Source organism: Myotis daubentonii, chromosome 14 (genome assembly GCF_963259705.1).
Source record: "Myotis daubentonii chromosome 14, mMyoDau2.1, whole genome shotgun sequence".
Taxonomy (NCBI): Eukaryota; Metazoa; Chordata; class Mammalia; order Chiroptera; family Vespertilionidae; genus Myotis; species Myotis daubentonii.
In genome coordinates, this window is record NC_081853.1 from 24,145,647 (window position 1) to 24,165,995 (window position 20,349).

Consider the following 20,349-nt stretch of genomic DNA (forward strand, 5'->3'; position numbering starts at 1 on the left):
CCAGAGACCATTCTAGAGGCCAGTGACACAAGGAAACAAAAAAAGGGGGATTAGATGGAGAGTTAGGCTGCAGCTTTAAGGAAGGTAATCAGAAAAGGCTTCCCAGAGGTGGTGACAAGTATGCTAAGGATGAGAAGAAACCAGCCACGCCAACCTCTGAGAGAAGGGGAATCCTGGCCGAGGAAGCAGCAAGTGCAAAGGCCCTGAGGTAGGAGTGGGTTTGTCATGATTGGTTATACCCCTGTGGGTGAAGTGTAGAAGACATGGGGGAGGGGAGGGTTCAGCAAGGTAGCAAAGGGTTTCCTGAATATTTTTTCATTTTGTCTTTGGATGCTCTCGGCCACCTCTTCTGGGGGTCCTTCTCTGACTGCACATTTCTCCTGCCTCTAAGCGCTTTCTACCCGTGATGATCCAAATCACCTCTCGGTTCCCTTAAGATGGAGTGGTCTCCAAACCTCTGCCCTGTCTTATTCGAAGCAACCAGGCCTTCCTCAGTCCCAGAACCCATGCCAGGAGATTATCTGTGGAATTTGGAAAGGGTCCCAAACAGGACAGTTGTCCTCCGTGTCAGCTCCAGCTCCAGTTATCAGCTCCCTAGGCGAGGCAGGCTGGGCTGGCTGGGATGAGAGGCTGGGTTATTTATGGAATTCAATTCCCTGGCTGCCTGCAACTCCCAGGAGCATCACAGGAAGGCTGCAGAAAGAATGTTGCCTGGGCCTAGAAGAGGGATTCAACTGTCAAATGAATGAAATGCCTCCAGGAAGAGCCCATGGACATTTCAGGGCAGTGGCTGAGGGACCAAGAGAAACAGAACAAAAGACTCTATCAGGTTGAGAGTCAGAAGACCTGGGTTCGAGTTCTGACTCTGCCCCAATTTTAAGCAAGACTTTCTCTGGGCCCCATTTTCCACTTTAATAAGAGGTGAAAGAGGTTGATCTAGGTCAGGGGTTGCTGAATGTTTTTTGGTGAAAGTCCACATAGTAAATGTTTTAGGCTTTATGGGCCATAGGGCCTCTGTCACAACTATTTCTATGAAAAACCCAAACAGGTGGTAGGCTTCACTTGGCCCATAGATTATAGTTTGCTTACCCTTGGCCTACGTGACCTTCCTGGTGTATCAGCCAGGAAACTTTAGGTTGCGAGCAACAGAATCTGATGCAAACTGTTTTAAGCTAAACATTGTCTAAGAGAGGAAGACTTATAGGGTCAAATAAGAGAAAAGTCCCAGGGAAACATCAAGTATGGCTGGATCCCGAGGCTCAGATGATCAATCATTAGGCCGCATTGTGACTGAGTTTAATGCTACCATTCCTTGACTACATTTGCCTCTTAGTTTTGCTGTGGATCTAAAATATCTTTTTTTAAAAAAGGTCTTATTTGAAAAGTGGCAGAATGACAAGTAGACTATGATACTATTTTCATAATATAAATAACACACACACAAAGCAAAAACACTATTTTATTCTCTCTAGGTATATATAGATGTCTGCAAATAGGAAAAAATTCTGGAAGGACATGCAGCAAACTGTTCATGTTGTATCTGGGAAGTGAGGAGGAGTGAGCGAGGATTAAGGGGGATGATCAAAAGGAACTTCTATCTTAAATACAGGGTGTCCCAAGAAAATGTAGGCACACTTTAACAGCTGGTAGCTCAAATTTTAAAGTGAAATGTATTTTAATAAACATTGCCTTTGTAATTATTCCAAGTGTGTGTATATATTTTGAGACACCCTATATCAGTGGTTGGCAAACTGTGGCTCGCAAGCCACATGCGGCTCTTTGGCCCCTTGAGTGTGGCTCTTCCTAAGCCTTAGGAGTACCCTAATTAAGTTAATAACAATGTACCTACCTATATAGTTTAAGTTTAAAAAATTTGGCTCTCAGAAGAAATTTCAATTGTTGTACTGTTGATATTTGGCTCTGTTGACTAAGGAGTTTGCCGACCACAATACTTACCTGGCAGGGGAGATACCATGATCACGAAGGAGTTTGCCGACCACTGCCCTATATTATAATAATTTACAAGGAGTAAATATTAGAAATATTTGTGCAATTAATAGTATTTTTAAAAAGGAAGGTGAAGGAGTTCAAACTAAGAAAAGAAAGAAGAGAGAGGGGGAAAGAGAAAAGGAAAGTAAGAGAAAGGATCAGAAAGAAAGCGAGGGAGGGGAGAAGGGCAGGGGAAACAGATTGTGCAGAAACCCCTGTGGCCTTCTCTTCCCCCACTGCTAAGCCCTCCAGCCCACATCAGCCTGGGGCAGACGAGCTGAAATCCCAGGCCTCTGCAACATTCTCTCCCGTTAATGTGCCAAGTCCTCTCCCGGCTCCTGCCTGCCTCTAGCCCTTGCCTCCTGCAAAGCACTTATTCCCCTTATCAGTGAGAACCAGCAAGGACCACAACTCGGGCCTGACTGATTACAAATTGTTTCTGCAGGAACATTTAGCAATGGGTTTTTCCCTCTCCTAAGTCTATTCTAGGAATGTCAATAGCTTCCGTTTGGCATAAAAATGCTGAATCCATTTTTCTCATAAATAATTATATTGTGATCAGCTGCCATTCTGATGGCGGATAAAGAAAGTGGAGCACGCATTTGCCGCTTCTGAATTTCCTAAGATAGAGATGCATGGACGCCACGAGCCCTGATGGAGCACCCGCTCTGTGCCAGGCTTGGAGTCCAAAAACTCCTTCTGCCTCTCAGCGTCTCTCCTGGGTGGCCATGGCTGTGCCTGTATAACCAAGAAAGAAACTATGACACAGTGCCTCAGGACTTGTGCCCCTACACCATAACGGCCCCTTATTCTTGGAAGGCAAAAATTCCAGAAAATGAATAAGGTTGAGTAGACTCAGGGTAATGCTCCATGGCTCAGCCCTACCAGGCATCAGCTACCTTTGCAGTGCCCACCCCTTCCCTCCTGGAGGAGACACAGTGTGTCACCCATGACCTTGGGTCTGACCTTCCCCAGGGGCTCTGGCTGGCCTCTCACTCTGAAACCTGCATCTCTGTGCCTGGGGGCTTTCCCACGACACGACTTCAGAAGGCTGCTCTGCCAAGTGCTCACTGGTCCAGAAGTTCCAGGAAATTAACACCCTCGGAGCAGGCCTCATCCAATGGCTGGCATCAGCTGGTGTACAAATACCCAGCCCCCTCTCCCCGGGGTGGGATAGTTCTGAAGTACACGGCATACACTGTTTCCTAGAGTTTCCCTGCTGGAATTAAGTGTCAGTTGCCCACCAAGTAGCTGGCTGGGCCGTGTACCCCAAAAGCGTTGCCTTCCCTTCCCAATCTCACATCCACTTCCCTACCCGGCTCCCTGCGCCTCCCAAATAAACCGCTCGCACTCAAGTCCTGTCCCCGGGTCTGCTCCTGGGAAAACCCAAACAACGGACCCCTCTGAAGCCAAGATCCAGACACTCAAACAGAAACTTTGGGCACCAGCAGCAAATCTTCCAGAAGGAACTTATTCCTAAGATCAGATCTGATTGCATCCTTCTCCAGGGATCCCTAGGTTAAGGTCAAGCTTTAAGGTGGTATTTGGACATTTAGAGGTTTTGCTGTTCAGCAACCGTTTTTCTCCTGAGCTGGTTACAACCCCTCGATGGGGGAAGGTGGGGATGGCTTCTTCCAAACTCAGTTTGAACAGGACATAGGATAGTCTCCTGGTCAGACTGTGGTTGTGTGTGGACTTGAATCCTGCCTTGGTGAGCCTCTATTCTTTATATGATGGGTGACAAGGATAAGACCTCCCACATAGGTCTGGTGAGGATTGAGTTCAAACACACAAAGGGCTGAGTACAGTGCCTGGTCCGTGGTTCGGGTGGGCTGATCCCACCCCAGCTTCCATGGAAATGGAGTACATGTGACCCAGGCTTGGCCAAAGAGAGCATCAAATACCCCTCACCACAAAGACTGGTTCAGGAATGGGCACAGGGCACTGGGTATCCATCGTCTTCCTGATCCAAGGAAGCAGGCACACAGCAAGTTGCCTGAGGTGCCACAGCTGATAAGGGGGTGGTGTGCTATTTAGCCCTTTCTTATTGAACTAGAGCGCATGCTCACATATGCACACATATTAATGCTTTATAGATGAGGCCAAAAAAATCCTTACAAAGGTCTGACATGTTACATTTATTCACATAAAAAATAGCTAGAAATAATACGCAGTTGGGCAAAAATCAGGAGGTGGTAACATTGGAGATTGCCTTCAACCCTCAGTTAGAATCTTGTCAACTGGGAGGCAGGGCAGGGCAATTCCCCGTGAAAGGCAGCGGCATAATGAAAGTATATTGAACATTTATCATGCACCAGAGCATTACCTGGCCTTCTGTAGCAACCTTGGCAGGTAGATGCCATTATTATTCCCATTTTACAGAGGAGGAAACTGAGCCCAAGAAAGGTGAGATCACTTATTTAAGGTCTGTCTAGTTCCAAAGCCAGCACATTACCCGCAATGCTGCAGGGTGTGGAGAAGTATTTATTGGGTCACCTACTCGGAGACAAGCTAATTCTCAGCAGCTGCTCCCCACCCATCTTTTGGGGGTTGCCTCTTTGAAAGCAGCAGTCTGGGGACATGGTAAAGTATTGAACCCAGCACAGTATGACACACACAAATATTTGAACGTTCAGCAGTGAGACCACTGCCAGGGATCTGTCCCAGCATGACTTGGACAGGATAACAAAATGATCTTATGTCCTATTATCTCCCGCGAGGTTTATTGTGGGTTTTCAAGTGGTTGCAAACATTAATTCAGCGGTGCTTTTGCTAATGGGGGAATTTCTGGCATGGAGGGAGTGTGGTTAAAGTAATAACCTCCCTTCAGTAAACAAACATGAAGCCGTTTCCCCACAGGAGATGTTTTCTTAGGGGGAAGGTAGGCTTCCCAGTCTTGCTATAATTTTGGAGACGCTGGAAGATGGAATTCTATTGTGCATGGAGACTGAGCAGCTAATGGGGTGCAAGTAGGAGGCCTGGGCAAGGCGGTGGGGAGCAGATGCTGGCATGGCCTCCCCTGCGGCCTCATTCAGCAGCCTGGTGACTTGGGATGGCAGCCAGGAAGCGCAATCTCTTTAATACACTGGGAGGAACCTGGGGCTCAGAGAGAGGAGGGGACTTGCCTGAGGTCACACGGAAAGGGTCAGTGACAGACCTGGGCATCCTGATCTCGCAGCGCCACCTGTGGCCTAATGGCTGTCTGTGTGGCAGGGAAGCCCCAGGGGCAAGAATAAGGAGTTTTATGGCCCAGAGCACTGGCCTTGGTGTTGGCTGGGCCCGTGCTGGACCCCAGCTCTGCCTGTCTCCTACTGTGTGACTTTGGGCTAGTGACTCTCTAGGTCTCTGTTTCCTCATGTGTCAGTGATGAGCACACAGCAAGTGCTCCAAAATGTAACTAGTAGTCATCATCTTCCTGGCTCTGCCACCTGATAGGTAGGTGCCCTCAGGCAAGTCAGTGCCTTTCTCTGGGTCAGTTTACCCATTTCTAAAATAAAATAATTCGATTAGGTAATAGCTAAGGGCCTTTTCCAGTCTGACACGCTGTAAATCTATGACTCAATGAATTGCCTCAAGTCAAGAAGAGGAGAGGACTATAACAAAATATAACAACCATCATTCAACCATTTACTGAGTGCCTACTGTGTGCTGGGGACTCTGCTTGGTGCCAGCCCTTCTCATGTCACATTTACAATATTTAACTGCCCCTGCTGGTCTTCTGGCTTCCAGTTTTCTCTCCTTTAATGCACCTCAGCTCTCTTAAACCCCACTTCACTCTTATGCTCCAGCACTCAATGCCTCTCCAGTGTCCCCCGCCACCGCCACCCCTCACCAAGTCAAGTCTAATTCCATGCTCAGGCCCTGCTCTCTCTAGTGGAATCTCCCATCAACTGTGTTATCTCTTTGTCTAGACTTCCCTGTGCCTCAAGCTCAGAGATACTCAATAAACATTTGTTGAGTGAATAAGTACATGGGTGAAATGCTCCTCTAAATTAGGCTACTCAAACTTTTAGTCATTTGCAAACCAGCTACAGAAGTCCTGAGACTTGCTCATGGACAGAAATCACAAGGATGTTACAGAAAGATGAATATGAAAGAGCTTTTGCATCCCAAGTTTTTCCACTACACTGAAAATCATCTTAGTTACCACCAATGGTCGTCAGCCCGTATTTTAGGAGCCCTGCTTAAGAGAACCCATCACTCTAGTCTATGGAAAAATGCATGTGAGTTCTCTGGAACAGTATTAACCAACCGGTGGTCCGCGGACCACTGGTGGTCCGTGAGGTCCGCAAGGCTGGCGACCGCTGCTCTGGAAGACCTTAACCTGGGTTTTTGGGAAGGACACAGAGGCCTTGCATGCAGCCACCTCAACTTCCATAGTATAGTGTGCCTTATCTAAGAACTCAACCAATGTAAGAGTTGGTTGGTTGAAACTATTTGCCTGGTAGGATAATGAAGTCCCCATCACTGGAGATGTGCAGACAGATACTGGACAGTCATGGGGGAGTGGGCAGGGAGCAGAGAATCTAGTGGAGATAATTCCACCATCAAATAGTCAGCCTATGAAATTGACCTGACAGCCAGAGTTTGCTTTCATATGTAGGCAAAACACATTTAGAGCAATGAAAATAGAGGGAATTAATTTCTGATCAGGAATACAGAAAAAAAGAGACAAATTGTGTGTGTGAAGCTGTTCAGGAAATCTGAAGGCAGGAAGGCGGATGGCAATGGTTATTATTATTCCTTTATCTCACTAATCCTTCATATTTCTTAATCCAGTATTGGATTCATCAGGACTATTTTTGGTTTTAAGCCACATAAAATGAATTCAGGCTTGCATAAGTGACAAAAAGAAACTTAATGACATTTATATAACTGGAATGCCTTCAGGCATGGCTGAATCCAGGGAATCAAACAATAGTCATCAGGCCTTAGGCTACTCCATCTCTTAGGTCTGCCTTCCTCTATGTGGACTTCATTCTCAGGTAGGTCTGCTCAAGATGTGACAAAGACAGCTGCTAGCAGCTGCAGGTTGAGGAACCAAGGCAGAGATCAAGCTTCTGTTTGACGATAATTTTAGCAAAACTCCCAGGGAGAGCTCTCACTGACCCAGCATATGTCACATACCAACTAAGGTCATGGTAATGTGCTCTGGCTGTGCCTAGGTCACGTGCCCACCCACCTCTGGAAGGAAGGAACCCCACCCAAACATATAAATTTGAGTGAAAGAGGGGAAGTTCCCTAAATTAAAATTGAGGTGCTATCACTTAAAGAAGTTGGATATCAGGCAAGCAAAAATAGCTTCCATCATTGTTAGCTTCATACCCTTGCTCAAAGCTGTGCCCCACATCTCCATTCAGAGGGTTCCTATTCATCCTTTGGACCACAAATGGCTCAAATGGTACTTCCTTGAAGAAACCTCCCCTGACCACCCCAAATTGAATAGGGAGCTCCTGAAATGTGTGCTCCTGGCAGATCTTGTCACTCTGGGCTTGTGTGATTATTTGACAAAAGCCTGTCTTCCAGCCCTAACCGGTTTGGCTCAGTGGATAGAGCGTTGGCCTGCAGACTGAAGGGTCCCAGGTACGATTCTGGTCAAGGGCATGTACCATGGTTGTGGGCACATCCCCAGTAGGGGGTGTGCAGGAGGCAGCTGATTGATGTTTCTCTCTCATCACTGTTTCTAACCCTCTATCCCTCTCCCTTCCTGTCGGTAAAAAAAATCAATAAAAAAAGCCTGTCTTCCATGTTGGTCCAGGGCCACCTTGAGGTCAGTGGGCTGTCTGTCTTGTCCACTGATGTGTCTCCATAGCCTAGGACAGTGCCTGGCAAGTAGACGGAGCTCAACACATATTTATGTGAAGAACTGGTGGAGGTCACCAGGGACCTGGTGACCTGTGAGGGGGAAGGAATGGGTGGGTCAAGAAAGACATGAAGGTTTCATGTACGTGGTTAAGAGTGTAGGGAAAGAGACAAGAGAAGACGGGGGAGCATTGCGTGTTGTGGGATCCCAGGCTGGATGAGCAGAGTGTGGGGCAAGGTGGGGGGATGGGAAGCCAATCAGCAAATGCCAGCCCTGGGGGCAGAGAGAAGAGATGAAGAGTAGATCCAGGCTGGAGAGAAGGAGTCCTTAGGAGACCCAGAGGGAAATGCAGTCATGGCCCCACTTGTGGAAGGAAGAAGTGGTTAGGACTTGGCAAAGGGAAGGGAAGGAGTCCTTAGGCACTAGCCTGGGGTTGGCTGGGAGGAAGGCTTCTCTGGGGCAATCCGTCAAACCTCAAGGACTAGAAAGAGGAGAGTGTCCCGGGATTCTGCCGTCATCCCTGGGTGTTTTTCCCAGGCTGTGTTTTCCTTTTCTGTCATCTGTTTATCCATCTGTCCATCCACACACATAGCCATTTGTGTCTCCATGATCAACCCCTGGCAGCAGCAGACAGGGCGTCCTTCCAACCTTCCGCTCCCTACCACATGCACACACCCAGCCTGGTCCCAAGAGGCTGTCAGCTCCAGATCAGAAGCTGGGTTCCCCTTGTAACAGGGAAGGCTGCTGTGGGGGTGGGGGGGATAAGGGGAGGCAGAGAAGGGGCAGGAGCCCACCCCACACCCATACTGAGGGCCCTGTAACCTTACAGAAGCCAAGGGCCCAGAGAAAGAGAAGCAAAAAGGACAGACCAACAGAAGCAGCCCTGCAAGGTGGAAAGAGAAAACCCAAGAGAGCAATCCATGTTGAAAAGGACTGGGAGACTGCGATCAAGACAGGCTGAGGACCCCAAAGCCAAAGTAGGGAAGAGGGCAACAGACTGAAGGAGAGGGGAAGAGTGAGAGGAGGGAGAGAGAGGGGAACCAGCCAGACAGCAGAGAGGAAGTGGGGAGAGGGGAGAGCGAAGAAACAGAGGGGAGAAGCAGGGACGAGGTTGAGGGAAGAAATGGAGGGGGAAATGGGAGAAAGCGGTCGGATGGAGAGGAAAGGAAGGGGAGAAGCGGGGAGGAAAGGGCGAAGGCTGCTGACAGATGTATCGCGGAGGCAGCCGGAGGGCGGCCCGCAGCCGGGCCAGGGGGAAGGGGGCCGTGGGGAGGTGGACGGGGTGGGGGCGGAGGGCGGGCCAAGCCCCTCCCCGGGTGGGCGGGCTCCTGCGCGGCGGCCCCGCCCCCTCCCACGTTTCCCGCCCCGCGCCGCGCTCCCCCACCCCCCGCTTCCCCGCGTTCCTCCGCCCGCCCTCGAAAGACCCAGCGAGCGGCGAGGTTGCGGGCCAGCTGCGCGGAGCCGAGGAGGCACGGATACGGGAGCGCAGCGCGGCCGGAGCCGGAGCTCACCGGCGTGGCCGAGCTGCCAGCGCAGCGCCCGCCGCGGGCAGCGCAGCCCCGGCCGCAGGTAGGAACGGACGGCCGGCGTCGGGGCGCGGGGCGCAGGGCGCAGAGACCTGGACGGCCGGGCGCCCCGAGCCGCCGCTGCGGGCCCGACGGGGTGGGCGGGCACTGGAGATGCCAACCCCCGCACCTTGCCTCGGGCAAGCCAGGGCGCCGCCGCTCTGCCCGTCGATGCACCTACTGGCCTTTACCACCACCCCCCCCCCCGCCCCCCGGGAGGCTCGGAGGCCGCGGGGAGTGGGAGGGGGAGGGCTCGCGGGCGGGTCACCGGAATCACATGCCTTTTTCTTGTCTCGGGGCCCCTGGGACTCCCGGGCTGGTGTTGGACTCTGCTGGAGCCGTCGAAGCGTCGCGTCCATTTCCTAGGGGACAGGGGATAGTGGGGGACCCGAGAGTGAATGCTCGGGGGACCGGGCGCCACTTTTCGGGCTCAGGGTCAGCTGCGTAGAGAGAAATCCATGCCCCTCATTTTTTCTCCAAGGGCTAAGGAGGCCAGCAACTTGGGGATGGGACACCTCCTTCCAACCCCGGGGCAGCTCCAGCTCTCAAGAAATGCTGGCTAAAAAACACCCCGCAGCCTGGGCTGAGCGCACACAAGCTCTGCTGCTCCCCCCACTCCTTTCCCTTGGGGGTGTGGGGTGAGGCGGCTCCAGCCCAGGTTTAGAGAACTGTGTCCACTTGCCACCGCGGGACTGCTCTAACCTTGCCATGTTCCCTGGCGTTTACTCCCGGGTCTTGGGGGAAAGAGGCGACTGCCTGCTGTGGCTACCCCTAGGCAAAGGCCATCAGGTCTCCTTGTGCCCCACATCCCCAGAGTGGCAACCACAGACGCCGTGTTACAGCTTGGCTTGGCCTTCAGACAAGGGACTCAGACTCGCCAGCCCCCACTGAGGGTCTGAGCTAATATCCTCCCAAAATAGATGTGAACCCCAATGAGAAAATTGGATTTTAAAACACCAAATAACACCCCGTGTCTTCCTAATGTGAAGCTGGAGCTTCACCTGCCTCTCTTAGGAAACTCAGCCTCATCCGCACTGGGGGGAGGCTTGGCTTTGGGCTTTGGTGACACCCTCAGAATCAGAGACTGTCAGACTCTGTGAATAGACTTGGGGACTGACCATTTTTCTGTGACACAAGGTGGGTGCTTGGTGAGAGCGCAGTTGTTGGGTGCTAGGCATTGCCTAGCTTTTGTCTTCGGGAACTTTGGGGGAAATGTATTCATAATGGACTCTGAAAAGACTACCCCAACTCCCAAATCCAGAACAAAGGAGGTCAGTGGGACTGAGGCTTCTTGCACCCTCTGTCTCTCTCTTTGGAGCAAGGAGTGGGAGGGGCCTTTCCCAGAGCAACCAGGGCAAAATGGCTGAGCCTCCTCTTAGCCTCAGAAATAAATTGTAAGGCCGGCAGCAAACAAAGGAAGCGCTCTCTCTCCAGCCAAGCACTGGCTCAGTAGCCAGCCCTTGAAGGACAAACAGTGAGTTCAGCCGGGACACACAGCTTGGCTTGTGTGGCGGAGCATCCGGAGAGTGAGGCGATCCCTAAGAACCACACAGGAGAGGGGCAGCTGCTTGGGAGAGAAAGCAGGAGCCGTCCCTTCTGATGTGTGACTCTCCCTGCCAGGGTTGGAAGCTGGGTGAGAAGTAGGTCCCTTGGGAACTCCTGGTGGGGCTGGGAGGGGCTTCTAGAGGCCAAGGAGGAGGCAACTCAGAGGGTGATGACAAAGACAAAACCAAGTCCATCCAAGCTGAAAGGAGCGCAGCAGCTCTGTTGCTCCCCGGATGGCACATGCCTGGCAACCAGGAGCTGCAAGGCTATGGATGTGTTTATGCGTGGCCCAGCACACAGCTGGCACTCAGCACGTGTCTTAGAATAAAGCCAGCATGGATGGAAGGTGATGACAGCACTAGCATGGACCTACCTACAGTATGGTCCAGTGTCACGGAGCCAGGAAGGCTATAAAAAGGTAGCTTCGGAGACCGCAACCAGGAATGAGCCCTGGATGGGTTGGCTTTGAGCTGAGGTGCTGCCATTTTCTGGCCAGGTGACCTTGAGTAAGTTCTCGTCCCCGCTGAAAGGAAGAAATGGAGCTCCCAGTGTGCCCAGCTTGTCATTCCTACAATAACCGTGTGCGGCAGGTCCAGTTCTCATCCTCCCCTGCAGAGGTGAGGAAACTAGTTCAGCGGGGGGGAGTGACTTGCCCAAGGTCACACAGCTAGAAGGGGTTGGGGGCAGGGATTTGAACCCTGCTCGTCTAATTTCCCAGCCAAAACTTGCCTCACTGCTGAGTCTCTAGGCCTAGGTTGTCACTTCCCTAAAGTGATGTGGTTAGGTGATGGTCGGGGTTCGATGATTGACAGTGAGGCCCCTTAGGCCTGCCATCAAGCGGCTCCTCTACCCTCCCGGCTTATCCTAAGAGCAACATTAAATAAAGCCTAAGTGGCAAGCGGCTTCTCACCATCTCATAGAGACACTTCCTAACCGTGAAGATAGCGATGACCCAAACCACTTGGAATTTGGACACATCTTTTCTCCCCTTGGTTGCTTGTGTGTGCATCACAGGCTGAGTGTCAACCCCTATCTATTAATCCTTGCTTGCCGCCTTTAGCGCCCCATATCCCAACATACATCCCCTTTGTCCTTGGGAGCAGGTGGGATGCCCAAGCCTGTCCCTGTCCCCTCGCCGGAGGTGTGCCCAGCTTCAGGCCTGTCTTTGCCTGCATCAGAACTGCCTCTTCAATTCACCCCAGCTTCTCTGTGCCCAGAGAATGGTAGGCTGAACACAGCCTTTGGCACAATGAAAACAACCTTGAATTGACTCCAGCTGCAAAGAGCAGCCTTCTCAGGAAGGAGGAGATCGATCATCAGACGTCTGTCCATTGCCCTGCAGCATTCCTCGGCTCTAGCTCCTCACATGAGCCCCATGTCGGCAGCCTTTTTTGTCACCTTTCCCCCATTCTCTGAAGGTCACTGGTAGCTGGAGGGGAAAGAGTGGTACTTGAGAGGGGAAAAGGGTAGGAGGCCAGATCTTGGACCCAAAAAGAAGGCTTTCCAGGAAATGTGCTCCAGCATGTTCCCTCCGAGCTCACCCGGAGCCTTCAGGAGGAGGGGATGGGGACGTGGGAGTGAGTGGGAAGCCAGCTCACAGCAGAGACAAGGGTTGCCTGGCATAGACGGTAGGTGTGAATGCAAGCTGTGATATTTCAGCACAGGCTTGGGATTCAATCATCAACAGAAGAAAAAAATCCCACTCAATATTTTTCCAATGACAATATCATAGATGACAGTAATAACTAACAGTTGATGATCTGCCAAGGGATGTGCTGTGTACTGTGTACTTATATTATTGCATTTAATTTTCACAAAACCCTGTGAGGCATATAGTAGAATTGCCCCTGTACAGATGAAGAGACAGACAAGAGAGAGGTTAGGGTGCTTGCTGTAGCCTCACTGGGCTTCTAAATGGCCCTGGAGCCCCAACTCAACCACCACATAAAAGCCCCTGGTTTTGTCACTTAGCACGGACCACAACTCCCCATTCAAGAAGCTGGACAGTTAGAAAGCATTTCCCCGTTCCTTTTCTGTCAGTGGAGTTTTCCCACAGCTCTGAGAGGCTGATGGCTTGACAGCCACTGTTTAATAACTGGGGAAGCTGAGGCCCAAAGATGATGGATTTGTGCCCAGCGTCCGTCAGCTGCTAAGTTGCAGAACTGGAATTCGCACTCAGGTGCCCAGCCTATTACAACATATTCATAACCTAGACTTTAAATTCATTTAAAGCTGGTGTTGACATTATGCACCCAGCCATCTTTCCTTCATTCTTAGGTGTCCCCCAATTTGTCATCAGCCTCTCGCTGCTCTGGAAGCCACTGAGAACAGCCGACAAAGCCATCAGCTCTGTTTACCGTGATCAGACATGACACGAAAGTGGCATCCGATTTGATGCAAGCTGCCTGCAGCGAATGGCCTTCTATTTTTACATTTCTCACAAATTGGAAATTACAAGGAGGCCAGGTCTTGCAGAACGATTGGCTGTGGTGCTCTGAAAGCAGGGGGTGTGCGGCCAGGTGGAACGAGCCACATTCGGGGTCCAGGGGCCCTCTTGGGCTTGACCCTTGGCAAAAGGGGTCCCCAGCTCCCAGGGCCGGACGGGATCCTGGCAAACAGGCCAGGCTGGGGGATGCTGCCTTGGACAGTGACCTGCGGCTCTGCCCACCTGTCAAATGCATAGTGTCTGCAAGATCAGTGTCACATGCCAGCTCTTGAGATAACTGAGCTCTAGCCAGAGGGACATTCAAGGTCAAAGATGCCCAGAAAGACATTGACAGCAGGTTGCTTTCCTGGCCTTAATTGTTTGGTAAGAAGGTTCTGTGCAGGGAGAGGGCAGCATCCACCAGGAAGTGAGCAATAATATTAGGTATCAGTATTGCCATTTGCTGGCACTTAGTGCTTATAACAATACTAGTGGCCCAGTGCATGGATTTATGCAGATTGAAAAGAAATTAATTAGAAGGTGGCCAGCGGGGCGGGACTGGGGGAGAGGGGCCAGACACTCTCTGGAGCCAACCTCCCATGATCTCTCCTTGGCTGGCTGCACCTGCGGTGGCACTGTGGCTCAGAGGGCATCTGTGTCACCACAGCTCGGCAGTAAACCAGACTCGGGGCCGACCATGCCCCAGCAACAACATAACCCACACCTGGCTGAAGGTGGAATTGTGCTCCCTCCTCTCTGGTTCTGGGTGCGTCACTCAAGAACCACTGCTGCCAAGTCACCGCAGCTCCTGTTGAGTGTCTGCCCCTTGGGGGTCAGTGCATGTCATACCTACCAACTGGTCAGATGGTCCGATGGTTGCTTAGCCTTTTATATATACATGCGCGCGCGAGCGAGGGGCCAGTGCACGAATTCGTGCACCTTGAAAGGAACTGTGGGCCGCGAGACTGCAGTGGACACAGGGTTGGGTCTTGGCCCATCCTTTACGCCCCCGCCTGGCCCCTTCCGCGGGCCCCCTGGTCCTCTGTGCTGGCAGCTCTGCGCCAGCTGTCCCTGCTCCCATATGCTGATGGCACCAGCCCCACTCGCACCTGCTGACGGCGTGGAGCTATTTGAGCTGGCGCCAGCAGCAGGTATTTGCACCTGCTGACAGCGCCAAGCGATTGGGGCCAGCGTTGGGCACCGGCAGCAGGTGTGAGTGCTGGGCAGGACCACAGCGCATGGGAACAAAGAATTTTCAATAACCACCAGGGGCTCACCCCAATAACAGTGACTGGTGCCCCGCCTTGGTCTGGCACCCCCCGCTCACCTGCTCACTATCCCGCTGTGGCCGACGCCCACCACGTTCCCCACGCTCTGCTGCCTGCTGCTGACACCCGCGTTGTTCTGTGCGCGCCCCCTGGTGGTCAGCGCACATCATAGCAACCAGTTGTTCAGTTGTTCCATTCTATTTGCATATTAGGGTTTTATATAGATAGATAGATTCCTGGACATCAGAATAGCACTTTACAGTGTGCCCCAAAAGAAAAAAAAAAGAAAAAGCTCATGTAGTCGTTCTTTCTTTTGATCCTGTGTGAAGTATTCTAGGGGAAGAAAATATGGTCCTTGATATCCTGCAGCAGAATCTTCTCTCAAATAAAAATATGCAATTTTTTAAAAGCCAGTTTTCTCATAAAGTTCAAATCAGAATGACTTTGACTCTTTGCATACCACCTGAGCACATTCACACTTAACATTTATGTAGGATTCCATTGAGTACTTCTCCATTGAAGCATGCAATGATCCTGGGAGCTCCAAGTGAAAATAATTTATTACCGTTATCTCCATCTTTTGGGATGGGGAAACTGAGACTCAAGATATCTGCCCAGAACACTGTTACCACAAACCTCTGGTTTCCAGCTGATAGGAAGCACCTTTACAAAACCCAAATCCAGACTCACCAGGTAGCCCCTTGAGAAGGTGCCCCCTTGAGAAGGTGCCCAGACAAGCTTGGATCTCTAGGAGGCAGAGCACAAAGTGATGGAGATGCAGAATAGTGTGGGGAGACACAGCCATGAGGTTTAGGAGAAAAGAGCTATGGCATCTTACCTGAGCTCTGGCTGGAGACTAACATGTCCTCGGTCACACCCAGAGTTTGGGGTCTGACGTGTACTCATTTGGTCAGGGAGCCCCCAGTGGTGGCAGGACTTGGGCGGCAAGGAAGGGATGATTTTCTCAGGCACACATGTGAGTGCACAGCTGTGCTTATCTAGATGTGTTTCAGTGAAAATGAACGCTAGGGACTCCGCAAGATTGTCTAGAACAGCAGTTCTCAACCTGTGGGTCGCGACCCCTTTGAGGGTCGAACGACCCTTTCACAGGGGTCACCTAAGACCATCGGAAAACACATATAATTACATGTTGTTTTTTGTGATTAATCACTATGCTTATGTTCAATCTGTAACAGTGAAATTGGGGGTCACCACAACATGAGGAACTGTATTAAAGGTTCACGGCATTAGGAAGGTTGAGAACCATTGGTCTAGAAGGATCTAAGGGCCTTGATAACCAGGAAGGTGTGGGGAAGTGTTCAAACATGAGCCTCAGAACATTTGGGACCCCCTAGAGCAGTGGTTCTCAACCTTGGCTGCACATTAGAATCACCTGGGAATCTTTTTAAAATCCTGATTTCTGGGCCTCATCCTCCAGAAATTCTGTGTTTCTTTGTTACTAATGTTGTGGCCCCACCCCATAACAAAGAAACAGAATTTCCGGAGGACGAGGCCCAGAAATCAGGATTTTAAAAAGATTCTAATGTGCAGCCAAGGTTGAGAACCACTGCCTTAGAGCAGTGGCCGGCAAACTGCAGCTCGCGAGCCACATATGGCTCTTTGGCCCCTTGAGTGTGGCTCTTCCACAAAATACCACGTGCAGGCGCGCACGTACAGTGCGATTGAAACTTCATGGCCCATGCGCAGAAGTCGGTATTTTGTGGAAGAGCCACACTCAAGGGGCCAACAAGCCGCATGTGGCTCGCGAGCCGCAGTTTGCTGACCAGGGCCCTAGAGGAATGGGCTGTGTGGTGCTGAGCCATGTCCAGACAAGATGGTAGGGAAGGGAGGAAGTATGGAATGGGAACCACGCAGCCTGGCAGTGATTGCACCTTCCCCTTGGCCTTGAAATGCTATCCATGCTGAAGACTGTGAAGTATCACAAATTCTAGGAGCTTACCTCTGGGGTGTTGGGGGAGGCAGGGACACCCACGGGCTTGCTGTGTCTCTGTGGCCAGCCTGGCCCCAACCACCAACTACGGAGAGCCTCCTAGGCACCAGTCCGGGGCTGCCTGAGGCTGGTGAGAACGATGCTAGGGAACAGGTGCTACTGTCCCTGCTACTGTCCCCATCAGCAGGAGGACCACCCTGAGGCCAAGGAGGTGGAACCTCGAGCTCCGAGGTGCCCAGAACAAAGGCCACTGGCCCCCCATGCTCTGTCTGTGCTCCGTCCTGTGCTTCAGCCTTGCTGCAGCCCGAACCCCTTTGCTCCCATGTGGGATATTTCCAAAGCTTGAGGTCAAGGACCCACCTATGATTAAAAAACAGAAGTGGACTTGGGGATGGGGAAGAAGTAGGCTTACTGGAGAGGATTCTGTGAAGATGGCATTTAAGTGCATGTCTTACATGTACCCCTTTAACAGGCTGGTTCAGCATGGTGACCCCAAATAATCAGATACATACAAGCCTCAGTTTTGAGTTCTGATTGTGAGCCAGGCACTGAGCGGAGCACTTTTTTTAATCTTCACCAAGAACATGCTTCCATTGATTTTAGAGAGAGAGGAAAGGAGAGGGAGGGAAGGGGGAAGCGAAAAGGGGAGAGAGAAAGAGAGCGAGACCTCAGTGTGAGGGAGAAACATTGACCAGTTGCCTCCCACATGCACCCCAACTAAGGATCGAATCTGAAACCTGGGTATGTGCCCTGACCAGGAATCGAACCTGCCACCTTTTGATGCACAGGGTGATGCTCCAACCAGCTGAGCCACACCAGCTAGGCCTGAGTGGAGCACTTCACAAGCCATGTCCCGGGATCCTCAGTAAGGACACTGAGGCCCACTGAGCTCGTGCGGTTGTTTCATGCGGCGGAGCTGGGACACACATCCAGGTCTGCGGGACCCCAAGGTCTGGGCTTGCAGACCCAAGAAAGAAGCGGAGAGCAGCCCCCAGTCTGCTGGCCTCGAGCCCGCTGGGGACCGTGGGCAGGGTCCTTCCCCTCTCTGGGCTTCGCGTTCTCTGTCCATAAAGCCAAGAGGTTTGGACTGGATAGGACGATGGGCTGCTCCTGGTGCCCAGGCGAGGAAGGGAGGCTGCACACCCTACTTCCCCTTCCATTTCCCCCATAATAGCCTCCTGAGACTAATGACTGGGAAGATAAGAGCCCTTTCTCAAATGGCAGTGAATGCCAGTACTGCCAGAGCAGATGTGGCACTATTATGCCATGGCTATTAAATGAGAATGCCAACCCAGAAGAGTTAAGTAGCACCGCTGGGCTACAATGGCTGTGCCTATAAGCTGCGCCGTCATCCTGGGCCAACGCAGAACCACCTCCTCCCTGACCTTGGAGCCAGACAAGAGTCACAAAGCCTCATTCACATCAGCCTTGTTCCCAGCACAGAGTCTGCAGCGGCTCCTTGGAGCTGGAGCCACAGATGGCTACTCCGGGAGGTTTTCTTGGAGACCCCTGGGGGGATCTAGACAAGGTACCTTCAGGAACTGATGTGGGCAAACAACTGGACTAAATAAAACTTTGAGCTCTTACTGTGTACCAGGCCCTACTGTAAATCAGGTAAACCAGGTGTTGTTTCTGCTTTGAAGAGCTACTCACCGTCAAAGCCATAAATTTCCTCAGAGTGGGAATGCCAGGTTTCTGTGTCTCCAGTGGCCAGCATAGTGGAGGACACATAGTAGGTACTTACCTTTTGCTTTTGATTGTGTGGCTCCTTAAGTGAGAGCCAGAGGCCACCCAGGTGGGAGCCAGAGCAAGATCAGCCGTGGACTGAGTGGGGCAGAGGGACAGGGTAGGGGACCGACTCTCTTCTCTAGGCACCACCAATCCGGCCTTTCTGGGTGGCCAGGCAACCATGGACAACCCCTTTACCCTTTCTGAGCCTCAGTTTGCACATCTGCAAATTGGGTAGAGTGAGAGCTGCGATGACTGCAAGAAAAAGCATGTCTTCTAACCAACTGCAGCCCTGAACATGGTGGGTCACCAGAGATTGCATAGTGTCTGAACAGTGACATGCAGGCAAGTCAGCAGAAGGAGAGAATGCAGTCACCAAAGGCAGCTTCTGGCTCTTCTTGCGGACTTTAAATGCCCCTAAACCTCCAACCCCTCTTCAGTAGCTCTAGCCCCCCGTCCCCACCACCACTTCCTGGACCTCAAAAGCTATTTCTCAGGATTTTCTCAACCAGAGAAAGCCACAAAACCCACCCATTTCAGACTCCTCTGCATGGATGGGTAAACTGAGACCCAGAGAGAAGACCTAGGTCCACAGGTACCATGACCCATAGCTTCTAACCCCTAACCCAGTGCTCTTCCCCCTGCTCCAAGCCAGCCCAGCTCCACTGTTGAGAAATTATTAAATAGAGTTGGTGGAAGGACTCTGGTTGCTGTGGCAACGGAGCCTGTGTCCTCGGGAGATAATGGCGTTGTACAAGGCAGAGTGATGTGTGTTGAATGCTGATTCGGGAGCTGCTGGAGCGAGCGAGAAAGCAGAGGGGACTGTGTCTAGGGTTTGAGATTCCCCATACAGGATGCTCGGGGCTAGTGGGGCTTTGTCTAGTTCCATCCTTCCTATGACCTTGGCAGAAAGGGATAATCACCTTCGCTTCTTCATGGAGGCACAAAGTGAGGTGAAGAGAGGTGAAGTGGCTCGTCCCCCAGGTCACACAAGCAGGCCAAAGGTGAAGCTGGGACTTAAACCCCAAACTATTTCCTGGGGTTGGGGAGGAAAAGGCTGGAAAGGGACACTGACAGAGAGAGCAGTTGGTGGTTTAAGGTCCCAGAAGGGGGCCAGCTCTGAGCCTTGCAGTAAGAGCACCCAGGCCCCTCTAAAGGCTGTTAAGGAGAGTGCTCGTGGAGATGTGATGGACCGACTCTCTTCTCTAGGCACCACCAATCCGGCCTCTCTGGGTGGCCAGGCAACCATGGACAACCCCTTTACCCTTTCTGAGCCTCAGTTTGCACATCTGCAAATTGGGTAGAGTGAGAGCTGTGATGACTGCAAGGTAGTGCCAAACCTCAGCTTTGGTGCCAAAGTCAAAGCCCTTCCTCCCACTCCCTAGCTGTGTGACCCTGGGCAAGTCACTTCACCTCTCTGAGCCTCAGTGTCCTCATCTGCAAAATGGAGATTATAACAGACCAACTAAGTTGGTTGTTGTGAGACCAACTAAGATAAGCTAGGCAGAGCATCAAGCCCCACTTTTGGGCATAGCTCAATCAGTAGTCGCTATTATTATTAACCAGAGAGGAGAGGCTAGGAGAAGGTTCGATCCGGCCGCTCTCAGCCATGCATTGCTTCTGATTTGTGGGGTTGAAAGATGGCTAAAGTAAGTATAAGAATGATAAGTAACAGGCTCTTCATTCCAGGCTGGTGAATATCAGAATGAACAGCTCCCCGTCACCAAAAATATGCACAAATATTTTGCATTTGGAAAATATGATCGATGCCCCTCTCTACCAGTGCACTGTCCTTAAAAGCCTAGGTGTGAACCACGCTAGGGGAAGTTGTGTTTTCTCTATGCTGGTTATCTAAATGACTCCACGCTGCAAACCCTTTGGAAAAGAAACACTCTCATCCACACTCTTCATTTCTCTCCTGCGCAACTGGCACAATATATTGACTTTCCTAATCAGGGATTGGAGAGCACGGGGTTAACACCCTGAGAAACCCCAAGTTCATCATTTGCATGCTGGCACAGATGTAGTACAGCTGGCAGACAACCCCATTCCATTTTGGATGCAGAAAGAGGGTG

At 51.4% G+C, this 20,349-nt stretch overlaps 1 protein-coding gene across 4 annotated transcripts in view; it reads left to right on the forward strand.

The window, feature by feature from the left end:
- The first annotated feature begins 8,599 nt into the window (after positions 1 to 8,599).
- SLC6A1 (solute carrier family 6 member 1) overlaps positions 8,600 to 20,349 on the forward strand; it is a 44,413-nt gene continuing 32,663 nt past the window's right edge. For 2 of the 4 annotated variants that reach the window (XM_059663580.1, XM_059663583.1), the window contains exon 1: positions 8,600 to 8,769. The gene's annotated coding sequence lies outside the window, so the exon portion shown is untranslated. Of the gene's footprint in view, positions 8,770 to 9,185; positions 9,362 to 20,349 lie in introns of those variants that run through there. The other 2 variants (XM_059663579.1, XM_059663581.1) reach the window with 1 other exon arrangement.